At 38.2% G+C, this 21,183-nt stretch overlaps 1 long non-coding RNA gene across 2 annotated transcripts; it reads left to right on the plus strand.

Annotated features, from left to right (window-relative positions):
- Positions 1 to 502: 502 nt before the first annotated feature.
- On the plus strand, positions 503 to 5,527 carry LOC112126318. Of its 2 annotated transcripts, none has more exons than XR_002909893.1 (3): positions 503 to 1,337; positions 3,555 to 3,612; positions 4,795 to 5,527. It is a non-coding gene; the product is annotated as an uncharacterized LOC112126318 (long non-coding RNA). The 2 variants fall into 2 exon arrangements; XR_002909894.1 differs by having other exon boundaries at positions 503 to 1,204.
- Positions 5,528 to 21,183: the final 15,656 nt, after the last annotated feature.

Genomic DNA, 21,183 nt, shown 5'->3' on the forward strand with positions numbered 1-21,183 from the left:
ATTTCTAAGTAAATGTAGAAAAGAATCATTTAACATGATGTGTTAGGATATACAGGGTCGTATTTGAAATGTTGGATTTGAATTGGATCTGAGATACCCTGTATAATTTTTTCTCCAAAAAAAGGCAACTTTTTTTTATATCGTCATTGGTTCAAGAGAAATTCAGCCAGGACATCTAAAAAGGACAACTTGGATACATTGTCATTGGTATCAGAATTTTTATTATTATTTCGATTATAATCCTTTCCATTTTGCAATTGCTGTCATTTTATTTTAAAACAAATACAAACTTCAGCGCTTTTTAAGTTGAAAAGGATTTTCCCATCTTTACTCATGGATGTTGAGACCCATGAGGATCTTTAACGTCCGGACTTATCCCCAAGGGGACTTCTCAGAACACAGAAAGATTTTACATGCATGAACTTGTCACATCCTTGGCTAGCGAGGTGGTGCAATGCTAACCAAGTTCAGAAGTGCCCTAAAAAGAGCAATGATTTAGGCCAATAAGGTAGGCTTGTGTAAATTCATAATCTAGACCGATATTGTTTATAGTACTATTATTGTAGTTCAACATGAGTTTTCGGACTCGCAGACACCCAGCTTTAATTTCCAATGCTTCTTTACTGTCAGACTATTCAAACTAGTTGTATATGTGAATTGACATGCAGAAGGATTTGGATCAAGTTAGCAGTGAAGCAGGTTCTTTTCTTGCAAGTCTTTTGTTTTACTTCAACGCTCTGCCAAACAGTAGATGTTTTTTTCTCAACCTCACTGGAAGTTGCTATTTTCAATCATTCAGAACACATTTGATATTCGCCAGTTGATTACTTTAAATTTGGTCATTTCCGATCATTTGGGATATGAACAACGTGAGGGCGAGAGAAATTTCCAACGGCTTACAAAATAACAGAGACATCACTGAATATGGCGAGAAGCCAAAACGCGTACGAATCACAAATAAACACCGAGAGTGCAGACCGGTTCAACTTGTGCGAACCATCACCCGCCAGCTTCAATAGGGAAGACGAGGGGATAAGGAAGACCAATATGATCAAAATCGACCCAACGACAGTCTCACAGCCAGAAATCAGCAATAAATATCGCGCTTTATTTTGTTTATGTTTCAAGATCGTGAAAATCTGAGAAATAATAATTTTATGACTTGTATATCTCCTTACTTGCTGTTCCTTACATGAGTCACCAGGTACCGTAACTATAATATAAATGAAGATTTATATGTTTTATTATGTCATTTTTAACAAATACGAAAAAACATTTGTAAGTTCCTTTCTTGAAGAATGAACAGGACCCGGTGACTGGATTTTTTTTCAAAAAAGGTAATCTTTAATTCAATCTGGGTTTTGTCCTTTAACATATAGTTTTTATTTATTTTATGTGATTTCTATTGCATATAAAATCTATTTTCTTGAGCAGGATTGATCATACTATTCGGTTTGTAAACGGTTATTTACCCAAGAATTAGCTTAAAAAGAAGATAATCCCTCGGTGTTAATGGCAGAGCGACGTCAAGACCCTTTGGTACCTACTTGAGCTGTACCTGGCCCGAGACCCTCTTCCTTGCGGTTCTGTATTCTGTAAGTCGGGTGTGCCATCCCCTCCTCGTATGAAAATACATGGCTCCCCTTCCACGCCATTGCGATGACTCACTTCCAGTCCCCTTTGATAAAACTGCTTGGACGTTGCGATTTCCTCCTCTCGGGCCCCTATTACACAACTACGAATTCTCCAGCCACGTATTTCTCAATGATGAATATTATCGTAATGTTGACAGTCATCCTATTGTTAAGAAATATGCTGAACGCGCATAGTGGTTTGCATAGTAAAATCCTGCTTGTCCACATTATGTATGGACATGTGTATAATCTAAGTTTTTTAAATGACAAAGGCAAGAAGAATTTATTATTAAAGAAATATTTGTAATTTAATCCAAATGTTGGATTATCCTAAATAAATTGCCCGTTAAATGGAGACTAGGAAGTTGGGTTTTCCCCAAACACAAAACAGCCTTCTAGATTAGGACCGTTGCACCAAGTTTAAACTCAATTCATCACTGAACCGAGTTCAAATCAAAAATTGCGGTTTTCCTATACTGAGGCAAAAATTTCCGCCCACTTGTAATATAACTTGATTTGTATATTCATGTTATTTATGATGGAGACTAGGAAGTTGGGTTTCCCCAGGCTCAAAACAGCCTTCTAGATTAGGACCCGTTACACCAAGTTTAAACTCAGTTCAGTACTGAACCGAGTTCAAATCAAAAATTGCGGTTTTTCTACACTGACAGGCAAAAATTTCCGCCCACTTGTAATATAAATTGATTTGTATATTCATGTTATTTATGATGGACACAAGGAAGTTGGGTTTCCCCAAACTCAAAACAGCCTTCTAGATTAGGACCCGTTGCACCAAGTTTAAATTCAATTCAGTACTGAACCGAGTTCAAATCAAAAATTGCGGTTTTTCTACACTGGCAGGCAAAAATTTCCGCCCACTTGTAATATAACTTGGTTTATATATATTTTTATATATTAATCAAATTTTCACGTTTTTTAACGTTTAATAATTGAGTCTTTGTCTAAAAAAGTAAAAAAATGTAATGTATGACGGAGAGATAAAATTTGTTTTAATTAGATTTTTAAGTAACATTTCAATATCGCGTATTTCCTCCCCTTGCCTTAATTACATCTCGAAGACGCCTAGTGGATACTTTCTACCAGTCTGGAAATGTCTCGTTGCTGGAGGTTAGCCCATTCTTCACGAAGAATTCTGTCAAGATCGTGGAATGTATCAGGAATTGACCCTTGATCGATTGAATTCATTTCGACGTGCACTTATTTGTCTTTTGAGGTTAATCCATAAATGTTCGATGGGCTTCGAGTCTGGAGAACGGGCTGGCCAGGCTAAGACCATGATGTTGTGCTGTTGAAGGTTTGTACTAGACGAGCGACATGTGGACGGGCATTATGGTGCTTTAGGATAGGATTGTCGAATGATTTCATCGAGGCATAGACAACGCATGATGTTCCAAAATTTCATCCACATCAGTGGCCGTCAAAGAATTGACACACGAACAACAACCAACACCTGTGTGACTCTCCATTGAAATGTCCGCCAACACTCACTGAGCTACGTTAAAAAGGTTGGATCTGGAAAAAATTACAGGCTTCGTACCTTTCATTTCGACTTCTCCATGCTCTTTCACGCCCATCTGGAGATCGTGGCGCAAATCTACACTTATCTGTAAAACGTACCGCAGACCATTCGTCCAAAGACCAATGGCTGTGTTCTCGAGCAAATGCGAACCGCGCAACGCCTTATTCGTTCTCAGAGATTACTTTTGAGAAGAGGTTTTCTCCGAGGTTTTGGAGAAACACCTCTGCTAGAATGGCTGATGTTGGGTCCCCATCCTTAGACCGTATTCTGGGACGTATATGTCATTGCGGGTCTGGCATCCAGGCATACTTTTTAAACTTAAGCGCTTCCTACCATCTCATTATTACCTTTTATTGAAATCCTTCTGATCGCTGTTTCAGAGTGAGTGCGGCAATGAATTCTCGGAAGTCAAACAGATACAGGCCGGTGTACTGCAAGGTAGCATCCTTGGCCCTATCCTATATATCATTTATACTGCTGACCTACCTCTTGTACAATACATCCTGACACTATTATCATCTACGCGGACGAGACCCCAATCCAATCCTCTAACTCGAATCCATAATTACATAATTAATTAAATAACTTAATTTCATCTCGAAGACGCCTCGGCATACTTTCTACAGGTGTACCACAAGGGAGTATCCTTGGTCCTATCCTATATGTCATTTATACTGCTGACCTACCAATGCATCCTAAGACTATTATCACCACCTACGCCTACGACCCCGCAATCCTATCCTCTAACTCGAATTCTAAGTTACCTCCAACATCCAGGAACACCTTGAGCTTATCAAAGACCTGTGTCCAAAATGGAGGACAAGACTGAACGAAGAAAAAAATGCTCTCAGTGTACTTTTACGCTGAAAAAGCAGTCTTGCCACAAGAGATACCAGCTTCCACTCAAATCAAATACCTGGGACTATAATCTCGACTGCCGACTGACGTGGGATCCCCGTACAAGACTTAAAAAACAGCAACTTAATACAAGACTTTGGCTACTACGAAGACTTCCAAGACCGAAACCGACTTTGACAAGACAAAGCTAACACTGTACAAGGACTTTACTAAGACCAATATGGACAAACGGAGTGGAACTGTGTTGTAATGCCAAGCCTTCCAATATCCAGCTCATCCAGTCTTTCCAGTCGAAAGTCCCTTAGACAAATCGTCAAAGCACCTTATTATGTCACTAACCTCACTATCCACAAAGATCTCAACATTCCTTTTGTCAGCGACCTAATCCGATCCAGATTCCATACCTTCCACACTAACCTTTCAAACGATCCTAACCTTGCTCGAGCCCACTCCAATCTTTCCCATCCTGACAACCCTCCACGCCGCCTCAACCGACGATGGCCTCTGGACCTCCTTGACCCCTAATCATACACATTGAGTGCCAGCAATGGCTAGCTCCTCAAAGCATGTGTTCTACCAATGCAATACTGGCATTTGTGCTAGTGTTGTGCTGTGTGATATATTAATCATATGTACATATTTGTATAGTATACTATCATGTATAGGTAACAAATTTAAAAAAAAGTCATTGTTGAATTTAATGTACTGAAATATACCCTGGAAGATTCTCTTAAAACTAACAGTTTTTTTTAATGAATGCAGGCTCAATGGGTATCTGAGAAATATCAGCGTCGAATAAAACCGTGCGCTTCGATTCTGCAAAGAGGATGTGTTTTAGGACCTACATCACATCCCTGGGATGACCGATACAGGATCAAGTAATTCCTCGGTGAATCAGGACTAAAAAAATGGAACGTGAGATACAAGGAAAAGCATAAAATAACCCTGAACACCTCCTAATCTGTTAAAATGGTCTGAATAACAGACGAGAAAATCAGCATAACATCATCTGGAAATTGTTATCGGGCAGAAGAGTCATGGCCTTCTTCCGGCAAATTGCTAATTGAAAGAAAGATAAACAGCACATCACAAAAAACCCGGATAGATTTCCACCCGGAAGATTCAGTCTTCGCCAGTTCAGTAATTAATATTATTTCTCGATATGAGAAGGCCTGAAAATCCCTAGATAAGTTTTCCCCGTTGCAATTTTCATCCTTTACTTTACGACCTGGCAGGCCCTCTTTTTATTTATTTTTAACGAGTTTCTTTAAACGTCTCAGTGGGAGTCGAGGACGGAGACCAATTTGGCAACTCGGTTTTGGCGAACGTACCGGGTTTTTAAATGTTTAATCTATCATATAATCTAATAACGACCGTCATTCATTATCAGAGAATAAATCATTCCACCAAATACTAAAAAAATGTGTATGATAAAAAATTGCCTAATTACATCGATCGATTACATAAAAAGAAAAATTTAACCTAAGTTTTCTGCTTTGGCTGTTTATTATGTTTATTATTGTCTTTTCTTAGAGTTTTTGTTTTATTTTAAGGTTGAATTTTTCTTTTTATTAAGTTAAAATTGGGTTCTACAACCCAATTAGTGTCTATATAGGTGCTCTTTTTTTGTTTTATCCTTTTACTGAAAACATTTTTCTACTTTGGTTGCTTTGTTTTTGCCTTTTTTATGTGTTTGGCTTGTTCCTTGAACATTTTTTTCTTTTGCATTTTTATTAGGTTAAAGTTGGATCTCACAAATTGTGTATTAATATAATTTTTTTTATGTTTGTGTTAGTCTATAACTATCTATGTATGTTTTTCTTTCTATCTATCTCTATTTTTCTATCTCTATCTGCCTATTCTTCTTTCTACTTATTTATCTTTCTGTCTCTTTGTGAGTCTCTTCTCTCTTTTTCTCTTTCTATATATTTCTCTAACTCTATATTTTAATCTATCTCTATCCATCTCTCTCTCTCTCTCTCTCTCTCTCTCTCTCTCTCTCTCTCTCTCTCTCTCTCTCTCTCTCTAAAAATGTTAAAAGTTAAAGACCTACAAATCTATTCCATACCTTTTTGTACAAAATGCTACAAATTAATAACCCTTCCTACATGTTTCATAATTTTAAATTTCAACACAATATCCATAACATTAATACCAGAACAGCTAATTATTTAATTCATCTTCCAAAACACATAAAAAAAAACACTTAGCAATTCATTTAACTCAATACCGAAACAAATATGTAGTTCAAATAAAAAGCATAAAATCATACAAAGTAAAACTTAAAGAATAATTATAATCATTGGCTAATCTTTTTAAGTAAATATTTTGAATATAACACTACAAATTAGCATTTACCTTATTTAATGTTTACTTATTTACCTTCACATCATACTCATATACTTTTATTATATATATTTGTATGAACTTACGTAAAACGTTATTAATCATTTTATCAGGATTTTATTTCATTTTTAAATCGTAAAATTATGTTCCAATTCCAGTAGGTTTCTAATCTAGTTTTTAAGAATCTTACAAACAATCGATATCTAATTTTGTTTATATAACTTGTACTATATGTACTTACTTATTTATCGTTAACGGTGCTTAGCCGAAGTCTATTTATTTTTGCCATGTATAAGCAATATGCTCTGTATAAAAAATAACTCTTACTTTATTTATTTACTTTATTGTTGATTTTACAATAATTTGTTATTTCCATTTTATGTCTGATAATAATATAATTGTAATTACACGTTAAAAGTGTAATAAATGGCCTAGAGGCCTAACTTTTGCGTGTATTTTAATAAATAAATCGTTATTCAATCTGTCTATCTTTCTCTCTTTTTCTTTTTTTCTTTTTCTACCTACTTCTCTATCCATATATCTATCTACATAAAACTCTCTCTCTCTCTATCTCTCTCTCTCTCTCTCTCTCTCTTTCTCTTTCTCTTTCTTTCTATTTGTAACTAACCTTCTATCCATCTATCTATCTACGTAACATTATCTCCCTATCCCTCACCCCCTCTCACTCCCCCTCTTTCTCTCTCTCTCTCTCTCACACACACACACACACACACACACACAACACTCTCTCTCTCTCTCTCTCTCTCTCTCTCTCTCTCTCTTTCTCTCTCCCTCTCCCTCCCTCTTTCTTTCTTTCTATTTGTAATTAACCTTTATCCATCTATTTATCTACGTAACATTTTCTCCCTTTCCCTCACTCTCTCTCTCTCTCTCTCTCTCTCTCTCTCTCTCTCTCTCTCTCTCTCTCTCACTCTACATATCTATCTATTCATCTATCTATCTATCAATCTACTTGTCTATCCATATCTGCCCATCAACTTAGTAACCATTGTATTTCAAATTAGATGTAAGTATAGTCTTTGAGACCAAATCTTGTGTGATTGATAAATAAAGGATTTATCATCATCATCATCGCTTCCTTCTACTTATGTGTTTATGTTACTCCTTCTTTTTTTTTTTTTTTTTTTTTTTTTTTTACACTGACCTTAAAGTTTATACACTTCTAGACTACTTTTTACACGAATTACTTTCTTTCACATTCTCCAATTTACATTCAAATTTCATTAAACTTTCATATGATTAAATTTAAAAATATGATAATCGGTATATACAAGAAAATCGGAAGGTGTCTTATAAGATATTAATATAAAAAAGGTATACCTTGAATTTTTGAAGTTATCAGAAAAATATTTTTACTTTAGTGAAAAGGCGGTGAAAAGAAAGGCATTTTCCTTATTAAATGATCATAACTGTATGTCTTGTTTTCCTTATAAATATTCATATCTAATGTAAAATATAATTTGTAACAGTTGTATGTTGTACGGTCAAGGTTTGAAAAATAATTTTACCTACTCTATACTGTTTAATCCATCTTAGAATAAATATTTTTCGTATTGTGTGAAGAACGATTTGCAAATTCTCGCTCCCAATTTGTTGATGTCATCATCAATTAATTGTTCTCTCTCTCGGCAAATCAAGATCCAATGGCGGGGATTAGTTGATCATTCGCAGATCATCAATCAGCGCACAAGGGTGTCGAATCACTTGTCTATTGAAGCTTGATGATAGGGATAGATGATCTGTTTTTGTCGGACTAGTTCAAAATGCGTCTTTATTCCCTAAATTCAGGATAAAAAGGATCGTAATTTCATTTCTGTACTCTTTATTATCGATAGAGGATAGAATTTTCCTATTGTTACAATACACCAATCCAATTTCCCGCTTTAATAACAACTCGGTCCGGGTAATTTTAGAAATAGAACTGAGTTTGACATAGGAAGATAACCAAATAATTGCTTGTATTGTTCTACCTCTAAATGACGTCAAGTCTATATACGCCCACCTGACTTAAACGGCGATCCATGAGAACCCTTGAAGAAAAGCCAAGTCTAATATCGAAAAAGGAATAAAATTACTTGGAGGAAAGCCAGAGTTATTGTTTTTAAAATTAATTCGACAATTTAAACAATCTAGTCGACACGATTTATTTTAACGTAAATTCTTTTCCTCGTAGTGAGTTGGGGCAGCGATCAATCATCAGCGATACAGGGCCGACAGCACTCGTTTGTTATTCGAGGTCAAAAGTCCTTACATCATGAACAGTTCTCAAGCAAATAAATCAAAACTTTGGTTTTTTTTTCCTGGTCGGCCTGCGATTTGTTGTACATCTGTCATTCTGATCCGACAACCCTGGTTCTTCTTCATTAGATGTCCGCATGTTTTTGCACGCGCTAGTTGTTTCTAAACTAAAAATGAAATATAACCCACTTTAGTTAGAATAGTTCGGAAAGTTTTAGCTTCGGTCTTTGTGCATGAAGAACAACTAGCCAAGCAATTGTGCCTCGATCTTATCCGTCCTGCCACCAATTTGCTCCAGGGGCTATCATACCTTGGTCATCTCCCAAAGCGCATTCCTTCCTATTTACATTAGAATTCACTCAGTTAGGGTAGTGAAGTACTCGATATTCCTCCATCACCCTTTACACATTTTAATTAATGAAATAGTCGTTATGGTACTCAATACCATAGGCTCTTTCTCAGTACACACTCACGCTAATAAATGCATTGTTTCAATATAACCAAAGGAACACAGGACTAGATGTATATAGAATACTAAGCAGTAGAGTACTTCTGTTTCATATAAACTTAGGAAAAGAGGACGCAAATACTCGCTGTCGTGCTCAAGTACGATTCTCATATTGGTTGGCATTACTACAGACTCTCTAAATAGAGCTAAAGAATCCTTCACTTAAGCGGGACACATCGAGCAACCTTCTACTCGCTTCCTCCTAGTCCAAAATCATTTTTGGACCTCGTGGTGGCCACATCTAGTTACCGCTAGATGCCACTACCGCTTATGGAATTTTCTTGCCCTGCAGCCAATCGGACTAGAACCCTTCCGTAAGCAGGGGCATTGCCCCACTGAAACCAGACTCGTCAGCACGACGAGGTCTCACCCATCCCTAATCGATAGACAGCAGACTCGTCTCCTCAAAGAGATCTTACAAATCACTAATGGAACACCTACATCGACAACGAGGACAGCAAGGGTACTCGTAACATTAGCCTGATTCTCTCCTTCTCAACACAGCAGACTTGGATAACAACTCCATCTGCTGCACTCGGCTAATTGCAACATCGAGTCCCTTCAGCCACTTCGGAGTCAACCGATTCACGGCCCCCGGACCTCAGCCAATGGTTCACTCGGTCACAGACCACCCTCAAAGGCACCACGCACACGGTCTCGCCCTCGATTCATCGTCTCGACGCTACAAAACAACACCGGCCTTTTTCATGGCCACCAATACTTCCCGTCACTAAAGATCTCTTTACCATAATATAAGTTTTAGTGTTTTTATTCATCCGAATACTTTCTGTTGTTATTTTTATTTGTAAGGTACTGAGCAATTTCTGTAACACTTCTTATTTATTTTAGTCCTTTTTATTTTGGTCAGGTTATTTCATGTTGTACTAAGAACCTGTTGGTCGTTTGGTATGCCATCCTCAACTGTGGCAACACCAGTGCGACTTCCATTGCTGAAGGCAAGTCTGCATTTTTGTCCACTAAACTGGTCTTCATATGTGAGTCCATTGAGGTCATCTATTTTTATAGCTCATTGCCAGCTTTGTTAATCAAGGTTCATATCCTTGCCAGCGGCTCCTTGGTGTAGGGTCTTGCTTGCGGCTTTTCTTCTCCTGGTAGCAAGAATCTACATAGACGCTCACAAAAGCATAAAACGTGTTTTGAGGTCTTCTCTTCTTCCTAGGCATCAGCACAGTGCTTCTATCTGTACTGTAGGTCAGATCATTGATGTCACTGAATTGTACCAGGACTCACATACAATTCCCAAGCCTTTTTCCTTTACCTCGCACCAGGCCTTAAGTGCCGCTTGACCGTCAGAGTGTGTTTCTAACTTTTTTATTTCTTTGGCGCAGTGTTTAATTGCTATGATTTCAGTAGAAAACTAGCGCATTTACCTAAGTTTAAGGTCAGTTCGGTTTCCGGATTTTTCACGACGACTCTAGCTCCCGTGCTTCTGCCTGTTTTTGTGCCGTCAGGATACCAATAGAAATGAGCCTTCAGAGGTATTACTTAAGTGGTAGGTGTGAGCACTTTGATCTTGTTCGTTAAATTATATTTTGGAGGCCTCGAGTGGCATGCCTAGTACAGCATCTGTATGTATCTCTTTTCTCAGTTTCCATTTTTCATTGACCTGGCATATATTTGCAGATGGTTATCCACGAGCCTCTGAACCACTGCTCTGGCTTCTTCTTGGATTAAAATATTAAGTGATGGGAGGTTTAACCTCAATGTCGCAGTTGGCGTTGTAGTCATAGGTCAGTGACACTGAAGCAAGCTTGGCTGGGAGTGCCACTTAATAGAAAGATCGCTTATGACTGCAAAGTCTTGGTCCAACACATCACCGACCCATATGTCATCATCACTCTTAAGGGAAAGGTGTAGAGGGTCATTTTGGGATTTAATCACCATCTTCTAGAGGAGTGCCTTCTCGATCTCCTCCAGGTAATTTTGGCCCTCTGAATATGGATGCGGATTCCGTGTGCGGTGATGGTCTAGTGTAACCCTTGGCTTCCTTGTTGAATGGAATCGGTGTTGTTTAAGCATGGAAATTTTAAGCTTCCTATCGTCCTCTTCCTTGTGAACGTAATCATTAGGGTTTTGGGAATGTTAATAGATACTCCTCCCGTTTTTCTACCTTGTACTTGTTGGTGATCTTACTAGTAGAACAAATCGACTATGTTCTGTAGAAGGTTGCTTGCTTGACAATGCACTTAATGCGTGATGGGGCTAATGCTTTATAATAGCTTTGATTTATTTCGATTAAACTAGATTTAATTTAGTGAAATCCAATGTACTTTCACTTTGAAAAAACAGTATTGCCCTCCACTATACATCAACAATGAAGAGATACCGACTTCCACTCAAGTCAAATACCTATGACTATACCTTGACAGCAGACTGACGTAGAATCCCCCACAAGACTTAAAAGACAACAACTCAACAGAAGACTTGTACAACTACGCAGACTACTAGGACCAAAATCCAAGTTGACCATCAGCACTAAACGGACCTTATACAAGACTTTATATATATTATGCAGGGTGGGCGGCCAAGACCCGAGGGGTTAAATGCCTGGATAGACTCGTACCCCATCCCTAAAAGGTCCGGGACTTGGTCGGCTCACGTGTCCTGCACAAACCCCAAGATTTTGGACCATTTTATCTCGGGGAGTGATTTGGTGATGTCCTCTCCTTCAAAGATTTCAAATCTAGACCTAGCATACCTATCACATTCTGCGAGGTAGTGCTTTGCCGTTTCATCTTCAGAAGCGGCAAAAGGGATCTGGTAGGATACCCATTACGAAGAGGTGTCTTCTCAGTGGGCAGTGGCCCGTCAGAATACCTATCAGCCTCCTAATTCCCTTCCTTGAGATAGAGAATAGCCATTTCGATTCAGCTGGCTTGATCGCCTTAACAAACTCTTTCGATTGCCTGTGTCCGGGGGATAAATTCCCTCCATAAGGAATTGTTTCAGGCCCCAGTTATTGATACTCTCTTTCGCTGTGCTCATAGAGTGAGGTAACTCCGGTTGTGGCCCGACAAACGCAGTATTAGAACCTTCTTTGGCTAGGCCATCCGCCTTTTCATTGCCATGGTGTCCCTTATGTGCTGGTATCCAAACAAGGGTTACCTTCAGGTTCTCAAACCTGAAAGAGATCCTATTGATAAGATCTACAGATTCCTCCACCAGTCGTGAGGTTGACAAATCCTTTTGTAATGCCCTAAGACTAGCCTGACTGTCAGAAAAGATTTTAATATCTTTTCCCATAATTTTGTTTTCTATAAGTGTTCTACAACACACATTGATGGCCCAGATTTCCGCCTGAAAAACGGAGGTGTTATTGCAAAGAGGGGAGGAGATGCTTATTCCTAATTTTGGTATGTAGATTCCTGCACCACTCCCTCTACTTACAAGACTTTACTGCGACCACTTTGGACATACGGTGTGGAACTGTGGGGTTCCGCCAAACCATCCAATATCCAGCGCATCCAGTCCTTCCAATCAAAAGCCCTCAGACAAATCGTCAAAGATCCGTTTTACGTCTCTAACCTCACTATCCACAAAGACCTCAACGTTCCTTTTGTCGATCCATCCTAACCCTACCGCTAGAGCCCTCTCCACATATTCCCATCTCGAGAATCCACCACGACGACGGCCCCGAGACCTCCTTGCACCTTAATCCATTAAAATCAGTGCTGGCTTCTCATGGCATCCGTCCTCCGTGTGCAGCGCTGCCATCAGTGTTATTGCTGTGACCGAGCGGTGAACAATATACATTGTGATCACATTTGTATTATGTGCAAGTATGTATAGGCTACAAATAAATAAATAAATAAAAATGAGTGAAACTGGTAAAAAAATGATAAAATTCAGATTTTTGATAGTATTGTATAAAAATAGAACCTTTTTTTTGTAATTTTCCAGGCCTTACTCATCCAGTGATAAATGTTAGTTGAATCCATCCAGTTAAGAAGATATTGTAAAAATCTTTTATTTAAGTTGTGCCTTTTGTTTTGGAATTTTTTAACGTTTCAACTAGATGATCGACAGGAAATTTTCGGATAGGACACGGATTTGCCGGTTCTAAACAAGTCATCAAAAGGCACAAGGTCAAATGTTCAAGTTTTTGTTCAAAGGGGCCAATTTGGTCGGAGACTCCACCTACAATTACGACGGAATGAAAAAACAAGGAAAGTTGGGGTGGTTAATTATTTCGACTGGATTTGGCGGGACGGACCTGTCGACCCTGAAAACAACCGCCAGCCCTGCCGCAGGATCACTAACCTGAATTTTTATTATTTGTTGTTCTTTACCATTGCCTTCTTTCCACCTTACCTGGTTCCTAAGGATAAAATATACTCGTCGATTATTTTTAACAATTTTAAGATACAGGATTGGAAAAGAACACTTTGCTTTGCTTTAATAGCGTGTCACTGGAGAAAACCGTTTAAAATTTTCATCAGGGCGTTAATAAAAATCATCAAAGGAAAATTTCCTCTGGATCAGCGGATTTTCGTAGAATACCGTGCTTGAGTAATTCAAGAGGAAATGCCATTCCCGTGATACAAAGACTTACGCAGGCCTATTTGATGCAAATGATTTCCGACCCGTGTAAGTAGAGGGATTAAAAATGTTCCCTTTTGAGAACTTGTTAAACAAGAACCATCTTCAAGGAGTGAGATGGCGAAAGAGGCAAAAAAAATATCAAAGCTTAACAAATTTTTGTTTGGTGATTAGTGCCCGTTAGTCGATGATTATTCAGAAATCTTGAGATTCAGAAAAACATTTTCTTCATCGTGCCAACGTTTCGACCTTTATTGAGATCATCTTCAGAGCTCAAAGTGTTTGTTTTTGTTTTATTTATTATTGTCCGCGCTCCCAACACAATTCACAATAATGACACATCTACACGGAAAGCAAACACTTTGAGCCCTGAAGATGATCTCAATAAAGATCGAAACGTTGGCACGATAAAGAAAATGTTTTTCTGAAACCTACATCACCCCAGACCGCATCTCACGATTTCTGAATAATCAATTAACAAATTTTGTAATTCTGATTTGTATAAGGTAGTTCAAAATGCAAAAAATTACTTAATTTGTCAAAAAAAACATTGATTGATATAAACTCGTCTCTTCAGATAAACAGAATTGAACTTATGAATCAACCACCATCGACAAAGTTAGTCATTTCAGCTCCAACTGAAAACTGGTCTCGATCTTTCTCCATCACCATTGACACATATAATATATCTCATACTCACTCTCGACACGACACGCAAGAATGGCACAATTACACAGAAGACAAACACTTTGAGCCCTGAAGATGATCTCAATAAAGATCGAAACGTTGGCACGATAAAGAAAATGTTTTTCTGAAACCTACATCGCATCTCACGATTTCTAAATAAATATATCTAATCTTGAGGGCCAATGTAAATCAAAATAGTCCGCCTTTGGTTCTTTCACAGTACATTTACGCAAATAAATACATTCAATCTCAATAAACACAACAAAAGAAAACGAGGGTACCAAGTAATTATAATAAAACAGCTTTTTTTTTCTTTTTTTTTTTAAAGGAACGTAAGACTCAAAGCTCGCTGCTGTGCTCAATTACAAGTCTCATATTGAGTGATATTGCTACATGCTCTCTATAAGGAGCCAAGGAATGACACTCATCAATTATGTGGGACGTATCGAGCAACCGCTCTCTACTGCTGATTATATATTTACTTTGGTGATTGACCAGCCTTCTCAGTTTAAATATTTTTCTTTTCATTAGGTAGATTGGGTATGAGGCCTATCAACAAAATTTATTTTCCTGTCGAGCTTTCGGCAGAATATATCGCCTTCATCAGGACTTCGAAAAAATCGTTTTACTTTGTAAACAGGTACATGTGTGGAAAACGGAGGAGCCGAAAGCTCGACAAGAAAATAAATGATGTTTCAGTCTTCCTGGCCTCAACCCCAATCTACCTAATGGAAAGAAAAATATTTCTCTGCTGCTACTCTCTGCTGCCTCTTAAAAGGCCTTACAGCACAAAAGTAAGTGTCCTTGGGTGAACCACTTTCGGCTTAATCCTATTACGGTGAATATCAACCATTTTTTTCGATTCAAATCCCCGAAGGGCTACTTCGATCGTAGGCCATAGCTTTCGGAGTCAAAATGAAAAAAAGGAAGGAGAAACAAAGGGTGTAAGACAGAAAAAGGGAGGTTAACACGAACAATTAAATAAAAGCGACCTAGAGATGAAGATAGATGGGTAGATAGACCCGAAAAACGAAAAAGACAGAAAGAGAGAGAGGAGAGAGAAAGATAGAGAGTGAGATATAGATAGATGGATATATGGATAGATAGATAAAAATAGAGAGAGTGGGGAAAGGGGGAGAGAAAGATGGAGAAAGAGAGCGAGAAAAATAGATTGATTTATAGATAGATATAGACAGACGGATGGATTGATTGGTTGATTTTCGTTTTATTTATTCAAGATTTGGTCTCCAGGACCACTCTTACATCTAAAGTGAAATGCAATGGTAGATTTCAATGACTGCTCTACTTAATTCTAACAAAACAATTTCTTTTTCATATACCATTAATAAATAAAAACCGTATATGAGATTAACTTGACAAAAAAATTAAAAAATGTCCGAATGGATCGAAGTGACGATAGCTCAAGTGGTAGAGCAGCGGCGTATATAGCCGAAGGTCGTGGGTTCGAATCCCGCTTGTGACACTGACTTTTTTATCTCAACTAAAACCATGAATTAATTGAAATATATTAATTGGTCAAGCGGACCACGAAAACTCGTGATTTAATAAAAAAAGTTAATTTCTCCTTACTTAAAAAAAATTTGCAAGTATAGTTGTGTAAGACTAGATACCAAACACTTCTAACGAAAAAAAAATTCCATATGAGGTATCATTTTACAAGCAAACCGTTATTTTGATTTACATACAAGAGTAAATTTTGAAGATAATATTACAGTTAATTAAGGTTTTTAGTCGAGATAAAAAAGTCAATGGCACGAGCGGGATTCGAACCCACGATCTTCGGCTAAATACGCCGCTGCTCTATCACTTGAGCTATCGTGACCTCGATCCGCTCGGACATTAACTTCCTATCTTACTACTACTATTTTTTTTATCTCGACTAAAAACCTTAATTAATTGTAATATATTAATTTGTCAAGCGGACCACGAAATTAGCGAATTTAATGAATTAAATGAAGTATACTCCACCAAAGCTCTCAGTGGCCATTTCATTAGTAGAGAATCCAATCCGATAACACGACATTTGAAAAAATGGCAAAAAGGAGGGAAAATTCAAAAGGTGGGGTTGAGATGGGGAGTTGGTGTCCAAGTGGATCGAGGTCACGATAGCTCAAGTGGTACCGCAGCGGCGTATCTAGCCGAAGATCGTGGGTTCGAATCCCGCTCGTGCCATTGACTTTTTTATCTCGACTAAAAACCTTAATTAATTGTAATATATTAATTGGTCAAGCGGACCACGAAATTAGTGAATTTTGTAGATAATTAAAGTAAGAAATTTTTAAACTTAAATTATATATGTTTACGTTCATGAAGAGACTTTTTGTATTATTAATTTTTTATTTAGTGAATTTAATTTACGTGTGCATACATGTCAACATGCAATTAAGGAATGCATCGTTTCAATTATTGACAAAAATGGAAAAAATTATCGCTGACAATGTAGACCCTTGTGGTACTCCATGATCTATTAACTGCTTCTGAGATGTGTTGTTTTTATTTTCGGATACCTGTTGTGAAGAGTCACCACTAAACGGCTTTGTCGGAGAAATTTATTGACTTTACGATAGCCTTCAAATCTCGCGATTAACACTATTGAAGGCGTGAATAAAACCACTAGGGATCATTATTGTCACCTGGCTTTCATCAATTTTTTTTTTCTTATTTCATCGGTCGCCATGATCATTGCAGTTTCAGCACTGTGTGCAGCCCTGTAACCGAATTGATAGGCCTTTAATAGTTTGTTTCATCATTTGCATAGATTGGCTGAAACACTAATTTATCAAAATGTTTACCTAAAAGTGGAGGGAGAAAGAGAGAGAGAGAGAGAGAGAGAGAGAGAGAGAGAGAGAGAGAGAGAGAGAGAGAGAGGGTCTTACATAGAGTTTAAAATCACAAAAGGATTTTAATTTAATAAATGACAGAGTTAGTTGGTAACAAAGAAATGGTAACCAATTTATAAGAAGGAATAGGTTGCTGGGTACAGATAAGCTGGGGAGAAAGAAATTTTATGTTGCTTTTAAGCTAGAAAAAGGAAGTGAGAAGAGGGAAGCAGAGAATTAGAGGGTTAAACAGTAATAGACTGACAAAACTAGAATGTGCTTGAATAATTGCGAAAGGGCCAGTTTAAGAAATTGACAAAGAAGAAAAAGAAAGGTGAATCAGAAATAGGAGAGATATGAGGGAACATAGAATAGAGGGTGAGAGTGAGAGAGTGAAAAAGAGAGGTCGAAGAGAGTGAGTGGGTGAGAGTGAGTGAGATAGAGATAGATAGAGGGAGGGAGAGAGAGAAAGAGAAAGAGAAACATAGAGAATAAAATATAAACGTAGGAGAAGGCTAAGAAACGCAACCCTGCAAACATTTCAAATTATTGAACACACCGAAATGCAAAAATAAAATGGCAACCAAAAACCATATTTAGTTGGCGGTTTCGTTCCAACTTTCTTTTCTTTTATGCCAGTAGCTCACTTATAAAACAGATCTCTACAAGGCGTCGATTCAGTGGCGTACAGGTCCGCAAGGTGCAGTGCTTGTTTTGTCCGGAGTGTCCCTTTGTTCGTCAGTGATTCGATAGCAATTGACCCAGGCCGATGATGTAAGGTGGCATTGTCGATTGTATTGTAATTTCGATTCACAGGTGGTCCGCCATTCCGAGCACCCATCCTTTACGACAGCTGTCAAATTTTCGCGTGTTCACCGACAAACCGGATGTAATGGAGGAATGACACGGCCTGCTGAGTTGAGATCACGCACATTTGAACATCCTTTGAACGAAAGGGACATCGAAAAACTTGAAAACTGGATGGGCAGAGAAACACCTTTGTCTATTGCCTCTTCAAGTCCAAAAAACGCTCGATTTCATTCCAGTGTTATTAAAGTTTGCCGTATGTCTTTTTTAAAAGTAATGAATAATTATTTAATTCGGAAAAACCCTAATTCAGTTTTCTCTTACTTATATTTTTCACCAACACTTTGTCCAGTTATTTACTAAGAAATCGATATGCATAATTGTATGTAATTTAATCACCTTTCCGATTATTTTGTTCTACTTCCTTATTGTTTTGGTCGTTTAGGCTTCTCATCATCTTCAGTGCTTGTAGCTAGTAGCAAATACACAAATAGTTTATTTACTTTATCACTTTACTGAGTCCGTCTAGGCTCGTTGGTTTACGTTTCGGCATCACGCCATCTTCAGGGAAGAAATCCAGGGATTTCTTAACTCGCAGACCAGGAACTATCATTAAATTTAATTTTTAGAAAATTTCTTTAAAAGTAAGATCATGAAAGTTCATTGTGTCGCTTTACTCAACCCCCAATCTATTATAACCTTACCCACTGCAATAATGGATGGCAAAATAATGAAATGACACTCTTTATTGCATCCTCACTGAAGAGAGAAGAAAGAATGCTGATGACGAACAGGCCTTCGATCGAGTCTGGCACCTAGGTGTGCTCTGGAAACTCAAGGCATCTCAGGGTCGCGTCCTCGGCCCGATACTGTACTCAGTGTACACTGCTAACATCCTTTACCATACCGACTCCATTATCCTAACAGACACTGATGATATTGACAATTTATCAATACTCCGTCCCGTTAAGCTCACCGAACCCTTCAGTCCTATATTGCAATAATTAATCGAACTAAACACCACAAAGTCCCACAACACAACCTTCAGCCTCCATCGCCACTATTATAACCTCACCTCATTTCCCAGCGAAAAGGTCATCCGTTACCTAGGGCTGATTCCAGACATGCGTCTGACCGGAATCCCCATACACGACATAAAAGGGCAGAATGGAACATACGATATTGATTACTTAAAAGATTGTTAGTAAACAGATCAAAACTTACAATCGATGTCTCCTCTTGTGGCGACCACATGGAGTTACCACGGTACCCACTAGGAGTCACCACCATTTCAGGGATGACCTCGCTCTTCACTCTGCAGCCAATCAGAGTGGGGCAATACCTTACAAGAGCAGGGGGACTGGTCTCTACATTCACTAATAAGACACAATAATGCATCACCTCAACAGAAAAGGCACGTGCGCATCACCTCTTGTTACAGTCGACTTAGCTTCTGAACACCTGCTGCCCGAGACTACCGACTCACTACGTCTGACCAAAGCCCTGGATGTCAGCCAACAGCTCTCTCGGTCACGGACCCTCTACGAACGGCTACAACGGTCCTGGCCTCAACCATCAGCTCTACACATCAACCACGCCGGGTCACGGCCACCACAACTCCCAGTCACTAAATACTTATGTACAAATCAAGACTGAACCAATATACGGAATGTAAATATTGGGGTTCAACCAAACCTTCCAATCTCCGCAGAATCCATACCCTAGGAATCATTCTATGTTTTATGGTTCCAACTGCTCCATCCACACCGACCTCAAAATCCAGCTACTAACCTACACATTTAACTTTAACGCTAACCTCCAATTTAACTTTAATCCTAACGTACAACTTTCCTCCTTTCTAGACGTCCAAAATGACAGTGCCCTATGACCTGCTCTCAGAGAGTGCAGAGAGAGAGAGAGAGAGAGAGAGAGAGAGAGAGAGAGATTATAAGTAACCAATGATTTCAGATATAGGATAGCTTCTCAAATAGAGTTTATGGTATGCTTATGTACTATCTCTTGTGATTTATGTACCATATTTTGTAATTTTGTTTAAACGTATTGTTAAGTTCACTAATTTTCGTGGTCCTCTTGACCAATTAATATCTTTCAATTAATTAAGTCAAGTTAATTGTCAAATAGATTACACGGCATTTGAAAAATGGCAAAAGGTGGGGTTGGGATGGGAAGTTAGTGTCAGTGTGGATCGAAGTCACGATAGTTCAAGTGGTAGAGTAGCGGCGTATCTAGACGAAGATCGTGGGTTCGAATCCCGCTCGTGACACTGAATTTTTTATCTCAACTAAAAACCTTAATTAATTGAAACGTATTGTTAAGGTTACGTTAAGCACAGGTTGTGTATATTGGGGAAAAAATAAATACAAGCGCGCGCGCAGACACACATACGCCAAACAAAGCCTGCTTAGACTAATGGGATTTTTAATACAAAATTTAACTAAAAATAATTTTCTCCATCCGGAAAAATAGGACTAGCTCATTTTATCCTAGTTACATAATTTAATCAGAACAGGTTTTGCTTCTTTACCGCAAACAGGAAGGAAAATGAAACAACCATTAAACATAATTTAAACTGATACACTACAGACCAGATGGAAAACTAGGCCTCGTGTTTTTCATCGGTGTTTTTGTGGCCGCCTTATGCCACGGACAACGCCAGAGGACTACTTACAATTAGCTGCGGCTCAATTGCGAAACGTAGCGGACCGCCGCTTTTTGCTAGAACGTCCGTGTCCGTCCATGGTTTCTTTCTTCAAACGGACGACCGTTGTCGCAACTCTTTCATACAATGGCCCGTTTTGACAAATGATAAAATAACGACTGTTCAAAAGATAAAAACAAAAAGATAAACAAAAAATCAATTTTTAAAAATGCACTTTCAACACGACACGCAAAAATGACACATCAACACAGAAAACAAACACTTTGAGCCCTGAAGATGATCTCAATAAAGATCGAAACGTTGGCACGATAAAAAAAAATGTTTTTCTGAAACCTACATCACATCAGACCGCATCTCACGATTTCCTAATAATCAATTGTTAAAAATGTTTCTACTTCAATTAAGTCGTTTAGGTTTTGGATGTAGTTTTCTATATTTGCAGGGAAAAAAATTCTTTTTATATG

This window comes from Cimex lectularius, unplaced genomic scaffold (assembly GCF_000648675.2).
Source record: "Cimex lectularius strain Harlan isolate CLEC.00 unplaced genomic scaffold, Clec_2.1 scaffold15, whole genome shotgun sequence".
In the NCBI taxonomy this organism is placed as follows: Eukaryota; Metazoa; Arthropoda; class Insecta; order Hemiptera; family Cimicidae; genus Cimex; species Cimex lectularius.